The 24,761-nt window shown below is 38.4% G+C and overlaps 1 long non-coding RNA gene across 2 annotated transcripts in view; it reads left to right on the top strand.

Annotated features, from left to right (window-relative positions):
• Positions 1 to 24,761, top strand: part of LOC144613804 (uncharacterized) — a 273,378-nt gene that overhangs the window by 3,657 nt on the left and 244,960 nt on the right. Inside the window, exons 1-3 of one of the 2 annotated variants that reach the window (XR_013551227.1) lie at positions 4,262 to 4,414; positions 4,940 to 4,995; positions 20,513 to 20,626. This is a non-coding gene — a long non-coding RNA (uncharacterized LOC144613804). Of the gene's footprint in view, positions 1 to 4,261; positions 4,415 to 4,939; positions 4,996 to 20,512; positions 20,627 to 24,761 lie in introns of those variants that run through there. The other variant, XR_013551226.1, reaches the window with a different exon arrangement.

The raw sequence follows: 24,761 nt of genomic DNA, 5'->3' as shown, positions 1-24,761 counted from the left end.
AAGAGAATTTTAAGCTTTACGTGGACAAAATTACTTGATGGAGCAAAATCCTTGTTTAAACCCTATTTCTTCAAGGTGGAACCATGGTGATATTTACTATATCATCAAAGCGTCCTGACTGGAAAGATGTGGGAACAGTTTCAAGGGTCATGTTTAACATTAGGTTTGTTACACAATATAAGCAAACAGTGGCAACCCTGGATATTTTGTATTCTTGGTATTCTGAAAAAAAACCAACTGGGTGTCAAGCAAATGAACCCATATTAAACCAGGGTCAGTTGCTTTGTACATGAGCCCTGTGTATGACCTATCTTATTTTATTTTAAGTTTTTTAGAGTAACCTCTACACCCAATGTGGGGCTTGATCTCACAACCCAGAGATCAAGAGTGTCATGCTCTGTCGACTCACTGACTGAGCCAGGCAGACACCCTTGTATGACCCATTTTAAAAATGAATAATCCCTTGGCAAACCAGTCATTTAAAAACATATGTACTTAAAATATTGATTTTTGCATTTTCGGGTTGCTGACAGTAGTGGGTGTTTGGGGTGGGGTAGGTGGAGCCAAGTTGGCAGCATGAGGAGTTATATCTATAGGAGTTTATTGATCCATAACGGGGTAAGATTGTTTTCCTCTGCTAATTACCCCTTTCCCTATGACATTTCAAATCCTGCTCAGCCTTTAATATTGTGTTTGTAAACTTTCTGGGCGAGATCCTTAGCAGGAAATGGATTTTATGTTGCAACCCTAGCACATATACACATTTCAGGAATGAGAGACATCTTTTTCAATGCCCTATGGTAGTGAAACCTGTGAAATTAATTACTAAAATGTAGAGCCTGGTGTGATGGTTCTGAGATGTGCTATTTTCTTCTCTGTATAGCATTTGTTTTTCTTACTGCTCATTCTGTACCTGTCAGGTAAACCTTGGTATTATTATTTGTGTATGAAGTTTATTGCCTGTTTTAGATGTTAAGCACTTGAGGATGCCATCCAGGAGGGAAGTCTCCAGTGGCATGCCACAGGGCTCTTGATCCTATCTTGTTCAATATTTTTATTAAAGTCTTTACTGAAGGTGTCAAATTTGTAGGTGACACAAAGCTGTCAGACGTAGCTAATATACTGAAAGGTGCAATCGAGATTCAAAGTGAAATGTAAATGTTGGAATGAAAACTAACATGATGTAATTTAACAAAGACCAGTACAAAAGCCCTTTACTGAGACTGACACATATAAATCAAGGGAGGTTCTTGGATTGTGACAGCAGTGCAGTGTGAAAAGATGGGGAGATTAATTTACTATAAATGCAAAACAATCCAAAAGTATTATGCTGCGTGCGCACACACACACACACACACACACACACACACAAAATCGTAGTATGTGTTACTAAAAACATGATATATAGCTTACAAGGAAGATAACAGGTCCCCTGCATTCTGGGCTGGAGATTTATCTAGCTCTAGCTGCCTTGCTTTATTTTACACATTGATAAGTTAGAGATTAGTATGGGCTCTCAGGATGTGAGGGAAGAGGAAACTATACTTATGTGGAAGAGTTAGGGCAAATGTTTAGCCTAGAGAAGAGGCAAATGATGTGGTATGTGATTGCCACTTCAAATATTTGCCTAGCTGTCACATGGCAGACAGGGTAGAGAAATTTTTCCTGCTCCCTACGGCAGTGTTAGGACTAAAGGGTAAAAGTGACAGAAGATCTGACTTTGATCCTAATAATTACGGTTTTCCAAGAATGCAGGGAGTTGCCACATGAAGGAGTGAATTCTTCACCCATAGGAGTATTTTGCAAAGGCTGAGTGACTGTCTGGCTCGAATGCTTATTAGTAAGCATTAGCTGAATTAGGTGGCAGATTGAAATAGATGATCTCTCTGGTTGAATTCAAGAATTTGCTGAGTTGAATGTTAAAAAATTTTTTTGAAAGTGATTTTATATAGATTTAAAGAGAGAGAGTGTTACTACTATTCAAGCTTGTACATGGTAGAGCATTTTCTATCGTAAGGCACTATAAGTCCATTTACCCTTTCATGAAAAATACAACTTTGTTTCTTATCTGCATTTTTAAAATCCAAAGAAAAGCTTTGAAAACCAAAAGTGTCTTTTTAACATTCTTATTTTTTAATGTTTTTTTTTTTTAAATGTTTATTTATTTTTGAGAGAGAGAGAGAAAGAGAGAGAGGAGGGAGGGACAGAGAGAGAGAGAGAGAGAGAGAGAGAGAGAAAGAGACAGAAGGTCTGAAGCAGGCTCTGGGCTGGCAGCAGAGAGCCAGATGTGGGGCTTGAATTCACGAACTGTGAGATCATGAGCAAAGCCGGAAGTCGGTCGTTTAACCAACTGGGTCACCCAAACGCCCCCCAAAAGTGCTTTGACCCTTATGTTGAAATCACCTTAACTAAATGGATATGAGATTGTTTCAGTGTTTGTTATACTCAGAATGAGCATTCATTCATATCTCTGCAGAAATATTTTGTGTTTGATTACAGGGTACTGACTCAGACCCTGCTAGTGGTTGTGTAATATACGATTTTTGCCACTAACGTCTTTCAAATATCTGAGAAATTTTCAATTCTAAATCTATCTCCAAAGAATTTGGGTAAAGGATTGTTATTATTAGCTATCCTACAATTAGATCTTGTTTCCTCAGGGTAACTTGAATCCATTGGCCAGAAATCTACTTAAGCTATATTACTTCCCCATGCGAGCATGATTCTCAAGAACCATTATCTGATCTCTAAAACTTGTCACAGGAGGATTTTGCTCTATGAGCCAAATTTATACTATATAGTGAAACAATTAAGTTGATCTGCCATTTCCATATTTATTTTATGAAGAGGTTGGTGGCAGAAATTTTCAATGTCAGGGGTCTCCTCCCAAAGCATATTTGATATTACTTTAGTCTGGCACTGGGTGACAATATCACACTTTTCTGGTCTAGCTGGACGATATAGTAGGATCAGTTAATGGCTTTCATTTTACAAATCTTTTCTATAACTATTACTCATTCTGTAGACATTAATGGAACACCTACTCCCATCTAACCCTCGCTAGTCAACACTGTTACAAAGATGAAAGGGATCAAGATCGCAGCCTTAATATGCTCACACACTCATTCGATCCTCAAAACAAATCTGCTAGATAAGCAGGGCAGATATTGTTGCACTCATGTTAAAGATGAAAAAATGGGAGTCTCAGGGAAGTTAAATGACTTGCTTAGGGTCACACGTCTAATAAGTGCTAGAGCAGGACTTGAATGCAAGGCTTTCGATCAGAGTCTACTTACTTTTCCACACACAATGAGAATCTGTTGTTTGTGATACAAAATGTATCTTCTCCTCACCCAACCCTTAGGCTGCTCAGAATTTGTAGCCACTTCCGGTGTTTGGAAAATGCATTGTGAAATGAGTTTTTATGGAAGATGGGTCTCCACTTCTTACTATGAAAGCCACCATGCCAACTCTCCCTTTTGTCAGCCTGTGGCAGTTGGGACTCAGGAAAATCAACTAAGCTCAGCCAAGTAAATACACTTCTCTGGAGGGAAGACACCAAAGAGCAAAAAAAATGGGGACAGCTTAGAATAAGTGAAGGTGAAGCTGGTGTGGCAGTAGCAGCTTATCAATCAGGCTGGTTCTTTGGCTATGATTCCTTATATTTAAACTTCACTGATTTCAGACCGTTTTCTAGAGTTGGCATCCTCTTTGTTCTATTCTGTGAGCCATCTGATTTCCTTTCACTAAATTTGTCGGCAAATTTAGCCCGAGTCAGTTTCTGTTGTTTCCAAGCAAGAGCTTTGACCAGAAGAGATCCATTTTGTAGATGCGGTGATGGACATTGGTCCTATTTTGGACGTACTTTGAAAAGAGACTTGACAGGATTCGTTGAGGGACTGGATATGGAATGTGAGAGAGAGGAGTCAAGGGTGACTTCATAAGTTTTGGTCTGAGTTATTGAAAGAATAAGCCTGCCATCAGTCTCAGCTCTTTATTAACTATAAACCAGCCCTAAAATAGTGGACTAAACCAACTACCATTTTGTTATCTTTTAAACATTTTATTGGTTTGGGCTTTTTACAGTATAATGGCTGTGCGTTTTGAAAGGGGGAGCTTCCTGAGAGTGAACATTTCAGAACCAGAAGGGAGCTGCATGAGCTTTTATGACTGAGCCTCAGAACTCACATAGTGTCACTTCCACCGTATTCTGTGGCTAGAATTATGCACAGGCTCATCCAGGTTAAAAGAGATGGGGACAATGAGGTGTCAAAGAACTTGAAGCCATGATTTAAAACTGTCATGCCATTTACTAGGGAGTTCTAAGAAAGCTTTCTTTCTTTTTCTTAGAAGCTCCTAGGGAAAGACAGGGAGAGGAACAAGCTGAGGCGGGGAGATCATGTGTTCGAATATTGTAAGTAGAGATGTCTATTAGGTGTTCAAGAGGAGATATTTGGTAGGTTAATTGGATGAGTCAGGAGTTCAGGTAAAAAAAAATTGAGGTTAAAGTTATAAATTTAAGAGTTGTATATATAAAAATGGTTTGTCCAGTCGTGAGACTGGTTGAGAAAGATCGTCTAGAGATGTAGCTTTATAATGTTTTGAAACCAGGGAGTGTAACGCTGCCAGCTTTGTTGTTCTTGCTCAAAATTGCTTTGGTCATTCAGGGTCTTTTGTGGTTCTAAATGAATTTTAGGATTATCATTATTATTATTTTTGAGAGAGAGAGAACGAGAGAGAGAGAGAGAGAGAGAGAGAGCAAGCAGGAGGAGCAGAGAGAGAGGGAGGGAGACACAAAATCTGAAGCAGGCTTCAGGCTCTGAGCTATCAGCACAGAGCCCAATGTGGGGCTTGAACCCATGAACCATGCGATCATGACCTGAGTTGAAGTCGGATGCTTAACCTACTGAGTCACCCAGGTGCCCGTTTTCTATTTCAGTAAAAAATGCCATTGGGATTTTGATGAGAATTGTGTTGAATCTATAGATCACTTTGGTAAGTATGGATGTTTAAAAAATACCAGTTCTTTCATTGCATGAACAATGTCCTTCTATTTATTTGTGACTTTTAAAATTTCTTTTGTCATTGTTTTATAATTTTCATTGTACAGTCTTTCAACTCTTCTGTTAAGCTTATTCCTAAGTATTTTACTTTTTTGATGCTATTGGAAATGGAATTTTTTTCTTAATTTCCTTTTTAGATAGGTTGTCAGTGAACAGAAACATAACTAATTTTTGTATGTTGATTTTGTATTTTGTTGCTTTACTGAATTTGCTTACTCTAACAGTTTTTGTTTTCTATGTACAAAATCATATCATCTGCAAGCAGAGATAGTTTTACTTCTTTCTTTCTAATTTATATGGCTTTATTTCTTTTTCTTGCCTAATCGCTCTGGCAGGATGTCTGGTAATATGTTGAATAGGAGAAATGAGAGTGGGCATCCTTGCCTTGTTCTGGATCTCAGAGAGAAAGCTTTCAACTTTTCATTGCTGAGTATGAGCTTTTTATAAGTGGATTTTATTGTATTGAGGTAAGCTTCTTCTATACCTAATTTGTGGAGAGTTTTTATCGTGAAAGGGTATTAAATATTGTCAAATACTTTCTTTGCATCTATTGCAATGATTGTGTGGTTTTTAGCCTTCATTTTTTTAGTGTGGTGTATTACATTGATTGATTTGCATGTGTTGAACCATCCTTGAATCCCAGGGATAAATTCTACTTGGTCATGGTGTGTGATTCTTCTAATATGCTGTTATATTCAGTTTGCCTGTATTTTGTTGAGAATTTTTGCATCAATGTTTACCAGGAATATTGGCCTATAGTTTTCTTTTCTCGTGCTTTTTCTGGCTGTGGTATCAGTTTGAAGCTTTCCTCATAGAATGAATTTGGAAGTGTTTCTTCTAATTTTGGAAGACTTTAAGAAGGATTGGTATTAATTCTTCCTTTCTTTTTAAACATTTTTTTTAACGTTTATTTATTTTTGAGACAGAGAGAGACAGAGCATGAACAGGGGGAGGGTCAGAGAGAGAGGGAGACACAGGCTCCAGACTCTGAGCTGTCAGCACAGAGCCCGATGCGGGGCTCGGACTTGTGAACCATGAGATCATGACCTGAGCCGAAGTCAGACACTTAACCAACTGAGCCACCCAGGCGCCCCAAATTCTTTAAATGTTTGGTAGAATTCACCCATTAAACCATCTAGTCCTGGGCTTTTCTCTGTTGGGAGGTTTTTGATTGCTTTTTTTAATCTCTTCATTTGTTTTTGGTATGTTCAGATTTTCTATTTTTTCTTGATTCAGTTTTGGTAGGTTGTATGTGTCTAGGAATTTCTGTATTTCCTCTAGATTGTCCAGTTTGTTGGTGTATACTTGTTCATAATAGCCACTTATGAACTTTTTATTTCTGTGGGATCATTATAATGTCTCCTCTTTCATTTCTGATTTTGAGTCTTCTCTCTCTCTCTTTTTTAGTCTAGCTAAGATTTTGTTGATTTTGTTTTTATTTTCAAAATGCCAAATCATAGTTTCATCAATTAAAAAAACATTTTTCTATTCTCTGTTTCATTTATTTCTGCTCTAATATTTATTATTTCCTTCTTTCTGTTAATTTTGGGCTTAGTTTGTTCTTCTTTTTCTAGTTCCTTGAGTTGTAAATGTAGGTTTTTTATTTGAAATCTTGCTTCTTTTTCAGTATAGGTGTTTATTGCTATGAACTTCCCTTTTAGTACTGCTTTTGCTGCATCTTCTAAGTTTCGGTATGTTGTGTTTCATTTGTCTTGACATATTTTACAATTTCCTTTTTTATTTCTACCTAGCTCCAATAGTTATTTGAGTATGTTGTTTAATTTTCATGTGTTTGTGAATTTTCCTTTTTTCTTTCTATTGTTGACATCTGGTTTCAGTGCATTGTGATTGGAAAAGATACTTCAAATTTCTTCCATATTTTTAAGTTTGTTAAGACTTATTTTGTGATCTGTCATGTGCTCTATCCTAGAGAATGTTCCATATGCACATGGAAATATTTTTTTTGGTGGTTACCATTTTATATTAAAGCAATCTGTTTTAAGCTGGTAACAACTTCAGTCACATACAAACACCCTACACTTTACCCTCTGACACATTCACACTTTATGTCATTGTTATTAGATTTTGCTTCTTTCTGTATTGTGTTGAATTGACAAATTTCTCTTGTTGTAATTATTTTTACTATATCTACCTTTTAATTCATATAACTAGGGTTAAAAATGATTTGCATGCCACCATTACAGTATTGGAATATTCTCTTTTTCTATTTATATTTACCTTTAGCATTGAAATTTTTACTTTCATATGCTTTCATGTTGTTGTTTAACATATTTTTATTCAACTTGAAGAACTCTCTTTAGCGCTTCTTGTAAGCCACATCTAGTGGAGATGAACCCCCTTAGTTTTTGTTTATCTCCTACATTCTTAAAGGACAGTTTTCCTGGGTACAATATTCTTGGTTGGCATTTTTTTTTTCTTTCTGTACCTTGAATATATCATCCCATTCTCTCCTGGTTTGCAAGGTTTCTGCTGAACAATCTGCCTTATGGGGTGGGGAGAGTTTCCCTTGTATGTGACAAGTTGCTTTTTTCTTGTGGCTATCAAAATTTTCTTTCTTTTTTTTTTTTTTTTTGACTTTTGACAGTTTACAGTATGTTGATTAACAGTTTACAGTGTTTTTGTCTTTGGCTTCAACCTATTTGGGAACTTTTGGGCTTTATTTATCTGGATGTCCTTTTCCTTCTGTAGATTTGGGAGGTTTTTAGTCATTACTTCTTTAAATAATTGTTCTGACTCTTTCTCTATCTCTTTTGGGAATCCCATAATGCATATATTCATTCAGTGGTTTACTATAAGTACCATAGGCCTTCTTCATTCTTCTTTTCCTCCTCCCCTCCTCCCCTTCCTCCTCCCCCTCCCCCTCCTCCTCCTCCTCCTCCTCCTTCTTCTTCTTCTTCTTCAGTTCCTCTTATGAGATAATTTCAAATAACCAGTCTGTGAGTTCACTAATCTTTCTTCTGCTTGGTTGAATCTGTTGTTGAAGTTCTCTGTTGAATTTTTCAGTTCAGTCACTGTGTACTTCAGCTCCAGGACTTCTGTTTGGTTCTTTTTTATGGTTTCTGTCTCTTTTTTCAATTTCTTATTTTGTTCATATATTGTTTTCCTGATTTGTTTAGTTGTCTATCTCTATCTCCTTGTAACCCACTGAGCTTTTTAAGGATTATTATTTTGGATTTGTTAAGCAGTTCATGGACCTCTATTTCTTTAGGGTCAGTTACTGGTTTATTAGTTTCTTTTGATGGTTTCATGTTTACCTGATTCTTCATGATCCTTGTAGCCTTAGGTTGATGTCTGTGCATTTAAAGAAGGAGTAACCTCTTCCCATCTTTGCAGACTGGTTTTTGCAGGTAAAGACCTTCTCCTGACAGGAGAATGGATGCATGGGACTCCCTCCATAATCATAGCCTAGAAGCACTGCAAGTGAGCCATGGGGATGTTTCTGAGTCTGTATCTGGGTCTGTGGTTGGTGGACCTATTACTGGGGGTGTGGGATGGAAAAGCTGGTGACAGGACCTCACACAAGAAGGGTTGGAGTTGAGTCCATGGAAGAATAGGACTGCTTCCAGGTCTGGAGCTGGGTGTTGGTTGGTCTGCAACCAGTGAATAGTCCTGTCTTCTCAAAGTGACATTCCTCAGTTTTGTGTTCCACTGGATGTCAACCTCCTATCTGGATTACAAAGCTCTCACAAAGGTACCTTTTTGTCTATGGATGGTTGCCAAGTAAGTGTTTCTGTGAGACGATGAGTGCTGGGGATGTCCTATTCTGCGATTATGCTGACCTCCATTTTTTTTTAAGTCCTAGTACTCTTCTTGACCTTTGGAAACCACCAATTTATTCTTTATTTCTGTAGTTTTGTCGTCTTAAGAATGTCTTGTAAGTAGAATCATATGGTATACAACTTTTTGAGAATCGCTTTTCATTCAGCTTAATTCCTTGAAGGTATATGTAGATTGTATATCAATAATCTGTTCCTTTTTATTGTTGAATATTATTCCATGGCATGGTTGTATCACAGTTCATTTAACTATGCAGCTGTTGAAGATTGTTTCCAGTTTTTGGCTATTTCATAAATAAAACTGCCATGAACTTTCATGTACAGGTTTTTGTGTAAAGATATGTCTTCACAGTTCTGGGATAAATGTCCAATTATGCAGTTGGTGGGTTATCTGGTAGTTGTATGTTTCACTTTTTAAGAACCTACAAAATTTTTTCCAGAGTGACTGTATAATTTTATCTTCTCACCAGTAATGTGTGAGTGATTTAGTTTCTCTACATCTTCACCAGCTTAGGTGTTATCCATGTTTATGTAATAATGTCTCATTGTAGTTTTAATTTGTATTTCTTTAGTGGATATTAATGTAGAACATCTTTTCGTGTACTTATTTGCCATTTGGACATATGCTTCAGTGAAATGTCTATTCATGTCTTTTGCCCATTTTCTTTTTTTTTCTCATTTTTTTAAATTTATTTTTTTAATTTACATCCAAGTTGGTTGGCATATAGTGCAACAATGATTTCGGGAGTATATTCCTTAATTCCCTTTACCCATTTAGCCCATCTCCCTCCCACAACCCCTCCAGCAACCCTCTGTTTGTTCTCTATATTTAACAGTTTCTTATGTTATGTCCCCCTTACTGTTTTTATATTATTTTTGCTTCCCTTCCCTTATGTTCATCTGTTTTGTATCTTAAAGTCCTCATAGGAGTGAAGTCATATGATCTTTGTCTTTCTTTGAATAATTTTGCTTAGCATAATACCCTCTAGTTCCATCCACATAATTGCAAATGGCAAGATTTCATTCTTTTTGATTGCTGAGTAATACTCTATTGTATATATATATACCACATCTTCTTTACCCATTCATCCGTCGATGGACATTTTGGGCTCTTTCCATACTTTGACTCTTGTTGATAGTGCTGCTATAAATATTGGGGTGCATGTGCCCCTTCAAAACATCATACCTGTATCCCTTGGATAAATACTTAGTAGTGCAATTGCCGGGTTGTAGGGTAGTTTTATTTTTAATTTTTTGAGGAACCTCTATACTGTTTTCCAGAGTGGCTGCACCAGTTTGCATTCCCACCAGCAGTGCAAAAGAGATCCTCTTTCTCCGCATCCTCGCCAACATCTGTCGTTGCCTGAGTTGTTAATGTTAGCCATTCTGACAGGTGTGAGGTGGTATCTCATTGTGGTTTTGATTTGTATTTCCCTGATGAAGAGTGATGCTGAACATCTTTTCATGTGTTGGTTGGGCATCTGGATGTCTTCTTTGGAAAAGTGCCTATTCATGTCTTTTACCCATTTATTCACTGGATTATTTATTTTTCAGGTGTTGAGTTTGATAAGGTCTTTATAGATTTTGGATACTAACCCTTTATCTGATATGTCGTTTGCAAATATCTTCTCCCAGTCTGTCAGTTGCCTTTACTTTTGCTGATTGTTTCCTTCACTGTGCAGAAGCTTTTTATTTTGATGAGGTCCCAGTACTTCATGTTTGCTTTTGTTTCCCTTGCCTCTGGAGACATGTTGAGTAAGAAATTGCTGTGGCTGAGGTCAAAGAGGTTTTGCCTGCTTTCTCCTCTAGGATTTGATGGCTTCCTGTCTTACGTTTAGGTCTTTCAACCATGTTGAGTTTATTTTTGTGTCTGGTGTAAACAAGTGGTCCAGGTTCATTCTTCTGCATGTCGCTGTCCAGTTTTCCTAGCACCATTTGCTGAAGAGACTGTCTGTATTCCATCGGATATTCTTTCCTGCTTTGTCAAAGATTAGCTGGCCATACATTTGTGGGTCCATTTCTGGATTCTCTATTCTGTTCTATTGATCTGAGTGTCTGTTTTTGTGCCAGTACCATACTGCCTTGATGATTACAGGTTTGTAATACAGTTTGAAGTCCAGGATTGTGATGCCTCCAGCTTTGGTTTTCTTTTTCAAGATTGCTTTGGCCATTCGGGGTCTTTTCTGGTTCCATACAAATTTTAGGATTGTTTGTTCTGTGTGAAGAATGCTGGTGTTATTTTAATAGGGATTGCATTGAATATGTAGATTGCTTTGGGTAGTATTGACATTTTAACAATATTCTCCCTATCCAGGAGCATGGGCTATTTTTCTAGTTTTTTTTTTTGTGTCTTCTTCAATTTCTTTCATAAGCTTTCTAGAGTTTTCAGTGTATAGGTTTTTCACCTCTTTGGTTAGATTTATTCCTAGGTATTTTATGTTTTTTGGTGCAATTGTAAATGGGATCAATTCCTTGTTTTCTCTTTCTGTTGCTTCATCATTGGTGTATAGGAATGCAACCTATTTCTGTGCATTGATTTTATATACTGCAACTTTGCTGAATTCATGGATTGGTTCTAGCAGTTTTTTGGTGGAATCTTTTGGGTTTTCCATATAGAATATCATGTCATCTGTGAAGAGTGAAAGTTTTACCTCCTCCTGGCCGATTTGGATGCCTTTTATTCCTTTGTGTTGTCTGATTGCTGAGGCTAAGACTTCCAATACTATGTTGAATAACAGTGGTGTGAGTCGACATCCCTGTCTTGTTCCTGACCTTAGGGAGAAAGCTCTCATTTTTTCCCCATTGGGGATGATATTAGCAGTGGGTCTTTCATATATGGCTTTTATGATCTTGAGGTATGAACCCTCTGTCCCTACTTTCTTGAGGGTTTTTATCAAGAAAGGATGCTGTATTTTGTCAAATGCTTTTTCTGAATCTTTTGAGAGGATCATGTGGTTCTTATCCTTTCTTTTATTGCTGTAATGTATCACATTGATTGTTTTGCAGATATTGAACCAGCCCTGCATCCCAGGTATAATTCCCACTTGGTCATGGTTAATAATTTTTTTAATGTACTGTTGGATCTGGTTGGCTAGTATCATGTTGAGGATTTTGCATCCATGCTCATCAGGGAAATTGGTCTGTAGTTCTTTGTCTGGTTTTGGAATCAAGGTAATGCTGGCTTCCTAGAAAAAGTTTGGAAGTTTTCCTTCCATTTCTAATTTTTGGAACAGCTTCAAGAGAATAGGTGTTAACTCTTCTTTAAATGTTTGGTAGATTTCCCCTGGAAAGCCATCTGGCCCTGGACTCTTGTTTTTGGGGGAGATTTTTGGTTACTAATTTGATTTCTTTACTGGTTATGGATCTATTCAAATTTTCTATTTCTTCCTGTTTCAGTTTTGGTAGTGTATATGTTTCTAGGAATTTGTCCATTTCTTCCAGATTGCTCATTTTATTGGCATATAATTGCTTGTAATATTCTCTTATTATTGTTTGTGTTTCTGCTTTGTTGGTTGTGATCTCTCCTCTTTCATTCTTAATTTTATTCACTTGAGTCCTTTCCTTTTTCTTTTTGATCAAACTGGCTAGGGGTTTATCAATTTTTTTAATTCTTTCAAAGAACCAGCTTCTGGTTTCATTGATCCGTTCTGCTGTTTTTTGTTTGTTTGTTTTTTGTTTTGTTTGTTTCAATAGCATTGGTTTCTGCTCAGTCTTTATTATTTCCTGTCTTCCTGCTGGTTTTGGGTTTTATTTGCTCTTCTTTTTCCAGCTCTTTAAGGTGTAAGGTTAGGTTGTGTATGTGAGACCTTTCTTCCTTCTTTAGAAAGGCCTGCATTGCTATATACTTCCCTTTTATGACCGCCTTTGCTGTGTCCCAGAGGTTTTGGGCTGTGGTGTTATCATTTTCATTCGTTTCCATGTACTTTTTAATTTCCTCTTTAACTTCTTGGTTAGCCAATTCATTCTTTTGTAGGATGGTCTTCAGTTTCCAAGTATTTGTTATCTTTCCACATTTTTTCTTGTGGTTGATTTTGAGTTTCATAGTGTTGTGGTCTGAAGATATGCACGGTATGATCTTGATATTTTTGTATTTGTTGAGAGTTGATTTGTGTCCCAGTATGTGATCTATTCTGGAGAATGTTCCATGTGCACTGGAGAAGAATGTGTATTCTGCTCCTTTAGGATGAAATGTTCTGAATATATCTGTTAAGTCCATTCAGTCCAGTGTGTCATTCAAAACCATTGTTTCCTTGTTGATTTTTCTGTTTAGATGATCTGTCTGTTGCTGTAAGTGGGGATGTTGAAGTCCCCTGCTATTATGGTGGTGTTATCAGTGAGTTTCTTTGTATTTGTGATTAATTGATTTATGTATTTGGGTGTTCCACATTTGGAGCATAAATGTTTACAATTGCTAGATCTTCTTGGCAGATAGACCCCTTAATTATTCATTTCTTGTTACAGTCTTTATTTTAAAGTCTAGATTGTCTGAAATACGTATGGATACTTTGGCTTTCTTCTGGTGACCGTTAGCATGATAGATGATTCTCCATCCCCTTACTTTCAATCTGAAGGTGTCTTTAGGTCTAAAGTGGGTCTCTTGTAAATAGCATATAGACAGATCTTGTTTTCTTATCCATTATGTTACCCTATATCTTTTGGTTGGAGCATTTAGTCCATTGACATTTAGAATGAGTATTGAAAAATATGAATTTATTGCCATTATGTTGCCTGTAGAGTTGGGGTTTCTGGTGGTGTTCTCTGGTCCTTTCTAGTCTTTGTTGCTTTTGCCTTTTTGGGTTTTTGTTTGTTTGTTTGTTTGTTGGGTTTTTTTTCGTCTTTCCTCCCCTCAGAGAGTCCCCCTTAAAATTTCTTGCAGGGTTGGTTTAGTGGTCACCAGCTCCTTTAATTTTTGTTTGTCTGGGAAACTTTTTATCTCTCCTTTTATTTTGAATGACAGCCTTGCTGGATAAAGATTTCTTAGCTGCATATTTTTCTGATTCAGCACATTGAATATATCCTGCCACTCCTTTCTGGCCTGCCAAGTTTCTGTGGATAAGTCTGCTGTGAACCTGATCTGTCTTTCCTTGTAGGTTAAGAACTTTTTTTTTCCCCATGCTGCTTTCATGATTCTTTCCTTGCCTGAGTATTTTGTGAATTTGACTATGATACACCTTGTTGATGGTCGGTTTTTGTTGAATCTAATGGGAGTCCTCTGTGCTTCCTAGATTTTGGTGTCTGTGTCTTTCCCCAGGTCAGGAATGTTTTCTGCTGTGATTTGCTCACATAACCCTTCAACACCGTTTTCTCTTTCTTCATCTTCTGGGACCCCTGTGATTCTGATGTTGTTCCTTTTTAATGAGTCACTGAGTTCTCTAATTCTTAAAATGTGCTCTTTTGCCTTTGTTTCTCTCTTTTTTTCTGCTTCATTGTTCTCCATAAGTTTGTCCCCTATATCGCTGTTATGCTGCTATGCTTTATCCATCCTTGCCGCTGTGGCATCCATTTGAGATTGCGGCTCAGTTATAGCATTTTTTTTTATTTCATCCTGACTAGCTTTTACGTCTTTTATCACTGCAGAAAGGGATTCTAATCTATTTTCAACCCCAGCTAGTATTCTTATCATGATTCTAAATTCTTTTTCAGACATCTTCTTTGTATCTGTGTTGATTAAGTCCCTGGCTGTCATTTCTTCCTGTTCTTTATTTTGGGGTGAATTCCTTCATTTTGTCATTTTGAAGGAAGGAAAGGAATTAATAACGTAAAAAACTTAAATTTAAAAAATTAAAACAACACAAAAAAATCAAATAAAGGATGCCAGATCCTAGGTGTATTTTGGTCTGGTTGTTGAAAGGAGATTGATAGATTAGAGAAAAAAAGGGAAAGACAAGAAAAGGGAAAAAAAAGAAAGAAAAAAGAAAAGAAAGAAAGATAAGAAAAGAAAAGCAAGAAAAACGTTTGCAAATTTGAAAAAATGAGTACAATGAAATAGAATAAAATGAAATGATGGAAGTAAAATAGAATTTGAAAAATTTACAAATAAGTAAAAGATGTAGTAGAAAAAATAAATCAAAATATTTCTAATAAAAATGGAAAATAATTTTTTTCTCTTTCTGTATTCAAGAATAAGAAAAGAAAAGAAAAAGAAAAAACAATTCAATAGATGGATCAGGGGACTGACTGAAATATGATTGAAATTACATTGGTTTCCCCTGGAAGTCAAACTATGAAGCATTTTATAGTTCATAAACTAAGCAGGCGGAGAGACTTGTGGTGTTCCTCCTCAAGAGCGCAGTTGGTCCAGTTGGGCAGGGTTTAGTGTAACAGCTCTGTTCTCTACTAGATGGCGCTGCTTACCTTACTGAGGTGGGTTGTTGGGGTGTGTATGCGCATGTGCAGAAGGGGTGAAAATGGTATCACCCAGCTACCCAGTCTCTAGTATCGGGACTCTGTCCTCCCTGATCATCAGTCACGCAGCTGTCCTTTGTCTCTGGCTTCTGTCCACTCTGTGCTTTTACACTGTCCGTGACCAAGCCGTCAGAATGCCAGGCAGCACCTCCCTCATGAGTTTTATCTCAGATTCGGCTGTGTTTCCCAACCCCTCACTTCTGAGGGACTGTGGCTTTGACCCATCCTGACTCTGTGGGAGAGTCTCACTGAGCAATGGCCAGGTACCGCCCACCCCCAGGAATGTTCATGGGACCGTGATGCTGCTGATGCCCAGAGACTGCAGCTGGGTGCCAGCCCGCCCCAGAAAAAGTTCACACGATTGTGTAGCTGCAGCATTTCAGGGATTATGGTAAATCACAACACACATCTGGCACCAGGCTTCCCCCTTAATGTCCTTGTTCCAGCACCAGTGAACGTGGTTGTTCTCCAGGGCCCACTGGGACCTTTGCCTCTGGGGTTTCTGCAGTCTCTACCAAATGTCCTCCCAGCAGGGGAACTGACTCTCCTGTGTGGCCCAAGTACCCCTTGGACCTTGCTCTCTGCTCCTGGGGATTTGCCCTTCTCACCAAAGTACTGCCAGGTGTGGAGCTGCAGACTTTCAGACTCTGTGCTCCCCCTGTTTATAGAGTCTTGATGGAATTTAAACTCTCTCCTTTCTCCTTTCTCCCTTTTTTGTTGAGTCCCTTGCGTACTCTTCCTTTTCTCTCCAGCTGCTTTTAGGCAGGGGGTGGGGGGATGCTTTCCCGTACTCTCCCCCCATCTCCATCCTCTCTCAGTCATCTCTTTGCCAGCAAAAGCAGCTCCCTGCCCTCTGAGGCTTCACTCTCCTCCAGTTCACCTCTCTGTTCCACATACCTGCTGAGGTCTGTGGTTCAGGTTATGCAGATTGTTGTGTTAATCCTCAAATCAGTTTTCTAGGTGTGCAAGATGGTTTGGTGTTGATCTGGCTGCATTTCAGGAATGAGAGACACACAAAAAACTTTCATGCTGTTCTGCCATCTTGGCCCCTCCCCTGTCTTTTGCCCATTTTCTAATTGGATTGTTTGTTTTATTATTGAGTTTTGAGAGTTCTTTTTATATTCTAGATATTAGTTCTTTGCCAGACAGGTTGCTTGCGAATATTTCCTCTCAGTCTGTAGCTTGTCTTTTCACTTTCTTAAATAGGAACTTTCACAGAGTAAACACTAATTTTTATGAAACCAGTGTATTAATTTTTCCTTTTATAGACCATACTTTTGGTCTCAAAGCTAATAACACCTTGCTTAGCCCTACATCTATTTTCTCACATTAAAAAAATTATACTTTTATATTTAAGATTTAAGTTCATGACTCATTTTGAGTTAATTTTTGTATAAAGTGTGATTTTTATTTTATTTTAATTTTTAAAAGTTTATTTACTTTGAAAGAAAGAGAAGAGAGAGAAAGAGTGGGAGTGCGGGGGAGGGGCAGAGAGAGAGAGGAAGAGAGAGAATCCCAAGCAGGCTCTGCACTGTCAATGCAGACCCCAATGGGGGTTCAAACCCATCAACCATGAGATCATGACCTGAGCTGAAATCTAGAGTCCAATGCTTAACTGACTGAGCCACCCAGGCACCCCTATAAAGTGTGAATTTTAGAACAAAGTTCTTTTTCTTTTTCTTTTTTGCCTGTGAATGTTCAATTTCTTCAGCTCCATTCATTGAAAATGCTATCTTTTTTCCTTTGAATTATGTTTGTACCTTTGTCAAAAATCATTTGGGTGTAAATATATGAGTCTACTTTAGAGTTCATTCTTCTATCCCATTGATTTATGTGCCTTTCCACTAATATCACATCGTCTTGATTACTATAGCTATGTAGTAAGCCTTGAAATCAAGTAGACTAGATTTTTCCCCTTTGTCTTACTTTAATAAATATTAAGCTATTTTAGTTCTTTTGCTTTTTCATATACATTTTAGGATAATCTTGTCTGTATCTACAAAAATCTTGCCGAAATTTTGATAGGAATTGTATTAAACTTATGTATAAACTCAGGAGTAATTAAAAAAATAAATTCAGGAATAATTGACATCTTTACTACATTGAGTCTTCTAATCCATGAACATAGTATGTCATTCAATTTATATTTTATTTTATTTCTTTCATCTTGATGTGTAGTTTTCTACATACAAGTTCTATTCACATTTTGTTATATTTTCCCTAAGAGTTTCATTTTGGTGGGTGATCGTAAATTATGTTGTATTTTTAGTTTTGGTGTCCATGTGTTCATTGTTGTTTATAGGCATATGGTTATTTTATGTGTTTATCTTGTCTCCTGAAACCTTGTTGAGCTTACTTATTAGTTCTTTTCTTTAAATGGGGGAGAGTTCTTAGGATTTTCTATGTAGACATTCATTGTCATCTGCAAATAAGGAAAATTTCATGTCTTCCTTTATGATGTATAGAAGTTTTATTTCTTTTCTTGCTTTATGGCACTGGCTAGAACTTCTAGTACTGTGTCAAACAAGAATGGTGAGAATGGACATCCTGGCTTTGTCCATTTAGAGGGACACATTTAGCCTTTCATTATTTAGTATAACATTACATGTAGATGCTCTTTATCAAGTTGAGGAAGTTCCCCTATATTCCTGTTTTTATAAGAATTTTATCATGAATGGGTGTTGAATTTTGTCAGATAATTTTCGTGTATCGATTGATGTGTTCATGTAATTTTTCTTCTTTTGTTTGTTAATATGGTGAATTACATTGATTTTCTAATACTGAACTTGTCTTGCATCTCTGGAATAAACATCACGTGGTCATTGTGATGCTTAGTTATATGTGTCAATATATGTGCCAACTTTACTGGACTAAGGGATGCCCAGATAGTTGACGAAACTTTATTTCTGGATGTGTCTGTGAGAGTGTTTCTAGAAGAGATCAGAATTTGAATTGGTGAAGTGAATAAAGTAGATAGTCCCCCTCAATATGTGTAAGCATCACCCAATCCATTAAGGGCCCAAATAGAAAACAGAAGGCAGAGGAATGGTAAATACTTGTTTAAAATAAAACAAAGAAAGAGGGAAAAAGAAACATAAAACAGGTGGAACAAATAGTAAACAGATAATAAGATGGATGATGCAAGTAACATCAGTAATCGCTTTAGATGTAAATGGAATTAATGCTTTAGCTAAAAGACAGCCATTATGAGACTGGATAAAAACATAACCCTATTAAATGCTACTCATAGATGTACCCTGAACATAAAGATAGGAAGATTGAAAGAAAAAGAATGGGAAATATATAAGTAATATTCAACAAACTAGACTTTAGGGAAGAAATATTTTAATTTAGATAAGTAAGATTTTATGAAGACAAAAGGGCCAATCTGGTAGAAACACAAAACAATATAGGGAAACTGCAACATGTCTCTGTTGATAACTGATAGTATAGACAGATAAAAAAAAATCAGAAAGCCTATGGAAGACCTAAACAATGTGATAAACAAACTCAACTTAATAGACATATATAGAACCCAGCATTCAATAATAAGAATTCATGTTATTTTCAAGTACACATAGAACATTTATCAAAATTAACTGTATGCTGGGACTTAAATCAGATCTCAACAGATATCAAAATTTTATTCATTCAGAGTAACTTCTCTGACCACAGAGGATCTAAGCCTGAAATTGATTATAAAGATAACTAGAGGGGTGCCTGGGTGGCTCATTTGGTTAAGCATCTGACTCTGACTTCGGCTCAGGTCATGATCTCATGTTTCATGAGTTTGAGCCCCACTTCGGGCTCTGTGCTGACAGTGTGGAGACTGCTTGGGATTCTCCCTCTCCCTCTCTCTCTGTTGCTCCCCCATTTGCATTCTCTCTCTCTCTCTCTCTCTCTCTCTCTCAAAAATAAACATTAAAAAATGTAACTAGAAAATTCTTCAAAGTTTTGGAATTAGGCAGTGTGCTTTTAAATTACCTTGGATCAAAGAACACAAAATATTTTGAATCAAATGTTAATGGAAATATGACTTAGCAAAACTTGGCAGATGCAACTAAAATTATGCTTAGAGATAAATTTATATCATTAAATGCAAATCTCAGAGAAGAAAGACTGAAAATAAGTGATGTAAACATCATCTTAAGATAGTAGAAACATAATAGAAAATTATTATGATCAAATAAAGGGGAAGGATTCAAGTAATAAAAGAAGAAACCAACAAAATAGGATTCAGATTGGGCCTTCTAGGACATTTGCTATACCTAAATATACCTACTTGGGGGCAAGTTTACCTTTATATTTTCAAAAAGAAAAACAAGAGGTCAAGTTAGAGCACTTTGGCTTGATATAGTAGACAGACTCTGGCTTAGACATTAGCATGCCTGGGTTCTAGTCAAACTTTTGCCATGATTGAACCACATGACTTCTTCATGCCTCACTTTTATCTTTTTGTCACATAGGACTATAATACCCAACTTATTTCATAAGGCTTTAGATCTTGTATTGGAATAAATCAGAAAACTAGGTGGAGACTTGAGCCTAGAATCCTGGGTTGTAGCCCTGCCTCCTTTACTGACTTTCTGATATTAAGTCACTTACTCTAAGTGTTTCTTTTTATCTATAAAATAGGGGGTTGTACTCCTTTCTAGTTTTCTGCATTAGGAAGTAAGATAAAACTGTGTCAGTTTCACAAGTGAGGTATGTAAGACAGAGAGGCTAAGTCACTTGTCCGAGGCCACATAGTTTATTGGTAGAGAGAGGACTAGAAATAGGTCTCCTGCTTTCTGAGCATTTGTCTCGCACTCTCTCTCTCTCCTCTTTGATCTATTCATTAATTTGATCAACATATAAGCATTTAAAAAAAAAATTTTTTTTTAACATTTTATTTATTTTTGAGACAGAGAGAGACAGAGCATGAACGGGGGAGGGGCAGAGAGAGAGGGAGACACAGAATTGGAAGCAGGCTCCAGGCTCTGAGCCATCAGCCCAGAGCCCGATGCGGGGCTCAAACTCACAGACCGCGAGATCGTGACCTGAGCCGAAGTCGGACGCTTAACCGACTGAGCCACCCAGGTGCCCCTAAGCGTTTTTTAATTAATGCAGAACACGCTTGACAGAAAAGTGACAGTCTACATGGTATGATTTGAAGGACTGACGGTTTCTGAACTTTTTGCTGAAAAATGGCCCTTTCCTTAGCTTGCAATGGCATTTGAAATTTTCATCTCTTTTCATTTCTTTAAGTGCAACCACTGAAGACCTCGTGAAGAAAGCAGTATGCTGGAAAGACACATAAAATCCACCATCGAGACTTCAGCACTAAAGCTCCCATTGTATTGTTCCAGTACAGAGCAGCAGGTAAGGAAATGGAACAGAGCAAGGATGCTTTCAGGTACTGAACCAAAGCCGATGTGACACATGGCCGCTGTGGTGGGAATCAGCATCTTAACTTAGTCAGGAATGAGTGAGTCTTACAGTGTGATGTCAATGTAGATCACTAACGTGAAGAAATATTTTATGATAGAAATTGGGGCACCTGGGTGGCTCAGTCGGTTGAGTGTCTGACGTTGGCTCAGGTCGTGATCTCATGATTTGTGAATTTGAGCGCCATCTTGGGTTCTGTGCGGATAGCTCAGAGCCTGGAGCCTAATTCAGATTCTGTGTCTCCCTCTCTGCCTTTTCTTGCTCACGCTCTGCCTCTCTTTCCTCTCTCTCATTCTCTCTCAAAAATAAACATTAAAAAATTATAATAGAAAGGAATTTAAAAATTTTTGCAGTATGTGATTTTCGTGTCTTGTTCAAATAATGCAACTCAGTGTCCTTGGTAGTTATTACAACTGTTTACATGGTAGCAAGTGGTGACTTATGCCTGGCTCTTAGTCCCGCGGAGAGGAACCAGTGGTGAACAGTTCCTGGCGTGGCCTCTGGAGCAGTTATTTGCATGCGGGGAATTCCAAGTTTCACAAAGGAGGCTGGGTTCTGGAAATTTATGCATACTCAGAAGGTCTCACTGGGGAGTGAGATCTGAGATGGCTCTGGAAAAGAAAGCTGTTTGGCTGACTGATGCACTGGGGGTACTAACATAGATAAAGGGAAGGAGATGAAGGAAAAAAGTTTCAGGTACAGGAAAGGAATACAGGATCTGGGGCCGGTTAAAGAGGAGATTAGGGGCACCTGGGTGGCTCAGTCGGTTAAGCGTCCAGCTTCAGCTCAGGTCATGATCTGTGGTTCGCGGGTTTGAACCCCCCATCAGGTTCTGTGCTGACAGCTCGGAGCCTGGAGCCTGCTTCAGATTCTGGGTCTCCTCTCTCTGCCCCTCTCTCACTCATGCTCCATCTCTCTGTCTCTGTCTCTGTCTCTCTCAAAAAAATAAACATTAAAAAAAATTTTTTTTAAACAAAGAGGAGGTTAAATGGGATGGATTGGATTGATGGAGTTTTTCCTAATCATTCTGATCTGGCGTTTGTTTGAGTGTTCTGTGACTTTTAGTCCTTGTGTTTCCTCATAATATATATGCCAACACTGAAGTGGTTCATGACCCCGGGGGCCAAATTCATAGAATCACTTTAAGAAGACAGATAGACAGGTTTCTAACCATGAAGCTATTTGGCAACATTCAGGTCCCACTTAAGAATATTACCCGGATTTAAGATAATCCTCAGAGGATTTGGGTTCCATTAAAAATTTTGAGCACAGGATAGATGTCATCCTTGATTCCTTATTTAATAAAAATAAAGATAAATTGGTGCACACACACCAGCGCCCTGAAATCAGAGATGATTAGAAATAACTTGATTGGAAATACATTCAGACAGATAGAAATGCATTTCAAGTCATTGGGTGGCATTTCAGGTGGTTTGGGGAAATGTAGTTTCCCCTCGTCTTTTACAGTCTGATACAAACAAAAAAAACCAAACCCTCCCTTAAACAGAGTCTTTCCGAAGCTTTTGTGCTTGCTGTGTTCACAGGGTGCCAAGGCACGGTTTTGCTCACTGGTTATGGTCTTGCAGGTCAGGGGAAAGATGCTAAGCACCAGTTGACAAACACTGTGCCAGTTGTTCTGAAGTTAAAGGAAGGAGAAGGACCCCATTTTTGTTAAGGAAATGAGGCTAAACCTCTGAGAAGATGTAAAATAGTACCTATTAGATACATTAGGTTGTAATCAAACTGCCGGCATTTTTGCAGTGTGTTACAGTTTCAGAATAGTTTTGCAAAGCATCTCTCTCTTCGTTTGATACCAGGTGTATAGGAAATGTGTACTGTGTTCCAGACATCATAAAATATTAGAGTAAATGACTTCCATAGGTTATTTGAGACCTTATCGACTGAGTCTTCTCAACCCTTTCTCATGTGAACTTTCTGACATTAAACGTTTTTATTTATTTATTAAAAAAGTTTTTTTAAACATTTATTTATTTTTGAGAGACAGAGCAAGACAGAGCATGAATGTGGGAGGGACAGAGAGAGGGGGTACACAGAATCCAAAGCAGGCTCCAGGCTCCGAGCTGTCAGCACAGAGCCTGATGCAGGGCTTAAACTCACGGACCATGAGATCGTGACCTGAGCCAAAGTCGAACGCCTAACTGACTGAGCCACCCAGGAGCCCCTGACATTAAATGTTTTTAATGTACTATCTTTTAACCCATTCTATTTTGATCTCTGTTTATATCTGCAGTCGAACATTTTGTGTTGGAAGAAGCAGGATAATTTGCAACAGTTTTTTTTTAATTTTTAAATTTTATTTATTTTGTGTGTGTGTGTGTGAGAGAGAGAGAGAGAGAGAGAGAGAGGGAGAGAGAGAGAGAGAGAGAGAGAGCAGGGGAGGGGCAGGGAGAGAGAACCCCAAGTAGGCTCAGCACCATTAGCAGGGAACCCAACGTGGGGCTCGAACCCACAAACCATGAGATCATGACCCGAGCAGGAACCAAGAGTTAGGCGTTTAACTGACTGAGCCACCCAGGTGTCCCTCAACAGTTTTTTAAAATAGCTTGTGTAGACTCATAGATTCAGAACGAGACATGGAGGGACACTTACCCAGATTTTGAGAAGGCAGGTTGATTTGATTAGATGCACTTATTTAAGGAGATAGAGCCGAGATAGGAAACTTCTCCTGCTGAGGATCCCTGTGCAGTCTGCTTAGCCCATGTGGTGACGTGTATAGGTAGGGCTATCCTAGACTGAGCACTTGTAGATAAACTCTGAGCCAGAGTTTCACGCAGAAGGTGTATTGCAAATAAACATCTATATGGTTTGGGGAAGACAGGATTGGGCTCCGGGAGGCACTGACTTATAGTTCTGTGGCAACGGGGGTCTCATCTGATTCTACAGGGAGCTCTGGAGCTGGGGTGGCCCTTCAGAGTTGTCCCATATTGAGGCATTGGGACCAGACCTTTGTATCCCTTCATGAGCCAGTCATTGGCCATAGCTAGTCCCCTAGCAGGGACCATCATCCTGGTTGAGGCACATCCCTGCAGCTGAGGGCAATTCCCAGTGAAGAACTCATCTGTGAGTCGCCAGCACGAAGGATCCTTAGCAGCCGGCACATGAGTGTATCGGTCCTGAAGAGGGGCACTGGCTGGAGAACCTTCGAGTGCCCTACGGTCCATTCCCTGTGCTGCTCAAATCTACTTCTTTTCTATAAATAAACTCACCCGATCTGGGAGCATCTATTGCGTTTTGGTTGGTCTTGTTCCCTTGGAGCTTAAAAATGAAGGTTTATTAGGAAATACTACAGCTCTTGCTTCTACAGTTATCTCAAGGCTGTGACTTACGCTTCTTTACCATTCATTCTAGAGACCTCTCAGCCCTGGCTAGCCCCTCTGCTGGTCTAGGTGGCTGATCTCCCAGATTATCCTGAGCTCTTGGCAACTGTGCCCCTCTCAAGTTATGGCTCCTGTTCTTATCCATTTGCCATGAAATGGTAAGCATGGGAGCATCAAGAGACTCTGCAGTGGATCACCTGATTGCCAAACACGTCCCTCCCTACTTCTGCTATGTAGCTTAAGAGAATCCCCTCATGTGGGCCAGGGGTAATTCCCCTTGCCAGGATGGTAGACTCCTTTGCTTGTCTGCAGGCCTCCTGGTATCAAGATCCCAAAGTAATTGGGTGGCAGCTATAGGCTGAAGTTCAAAGGGACTCTTACTGTGTCCCCAGGTAGAAGTATTCCGCCTTTGAGAATTAGGACCTTCAGACGCACAGAACCTAAACTTGCATGGATAACAAGCATAAGTAACCCAAGCGGATTACAGGTGGCAGGGGTGATAAATAGTTTTACCTTTTAGTTCCTGGGCATATGTATTCTACCTAATGGGGACACAGAAATAAGTGCTGGTCATTTAGAGTATATGTTGAGTTCTGGAGCCAGCCTCATAGAGTATCATCTCTAAGATGGTCCCTCAGCTATGTCATTAAGGAGCCATTCCACTGCTCTTGCAATCTAGGGCCTTCTCAGTACTACAGCATGTGAAGACACCAGTGGTTTTCACAGTCATA

This window comes from Panthera onca, chromosome D3, assembly GCF_046562875.1.
Source record: "Panthera onca isolate mPanOnc1 chromosome D3, mPanOnc1 haplotype 2, whole genome shotgun sequence".
Lineage (NCBI taxonomy): Eukaryota > Metazoa > Chordata > Mammalia > Carnivora > Felidae > Panthera > Panthera onca.
The sequence above is the reverse complement of the archived record's forward strand: the minus strand, read 5'-3'. Positions and strand labels throughout refer to the sequence as shown.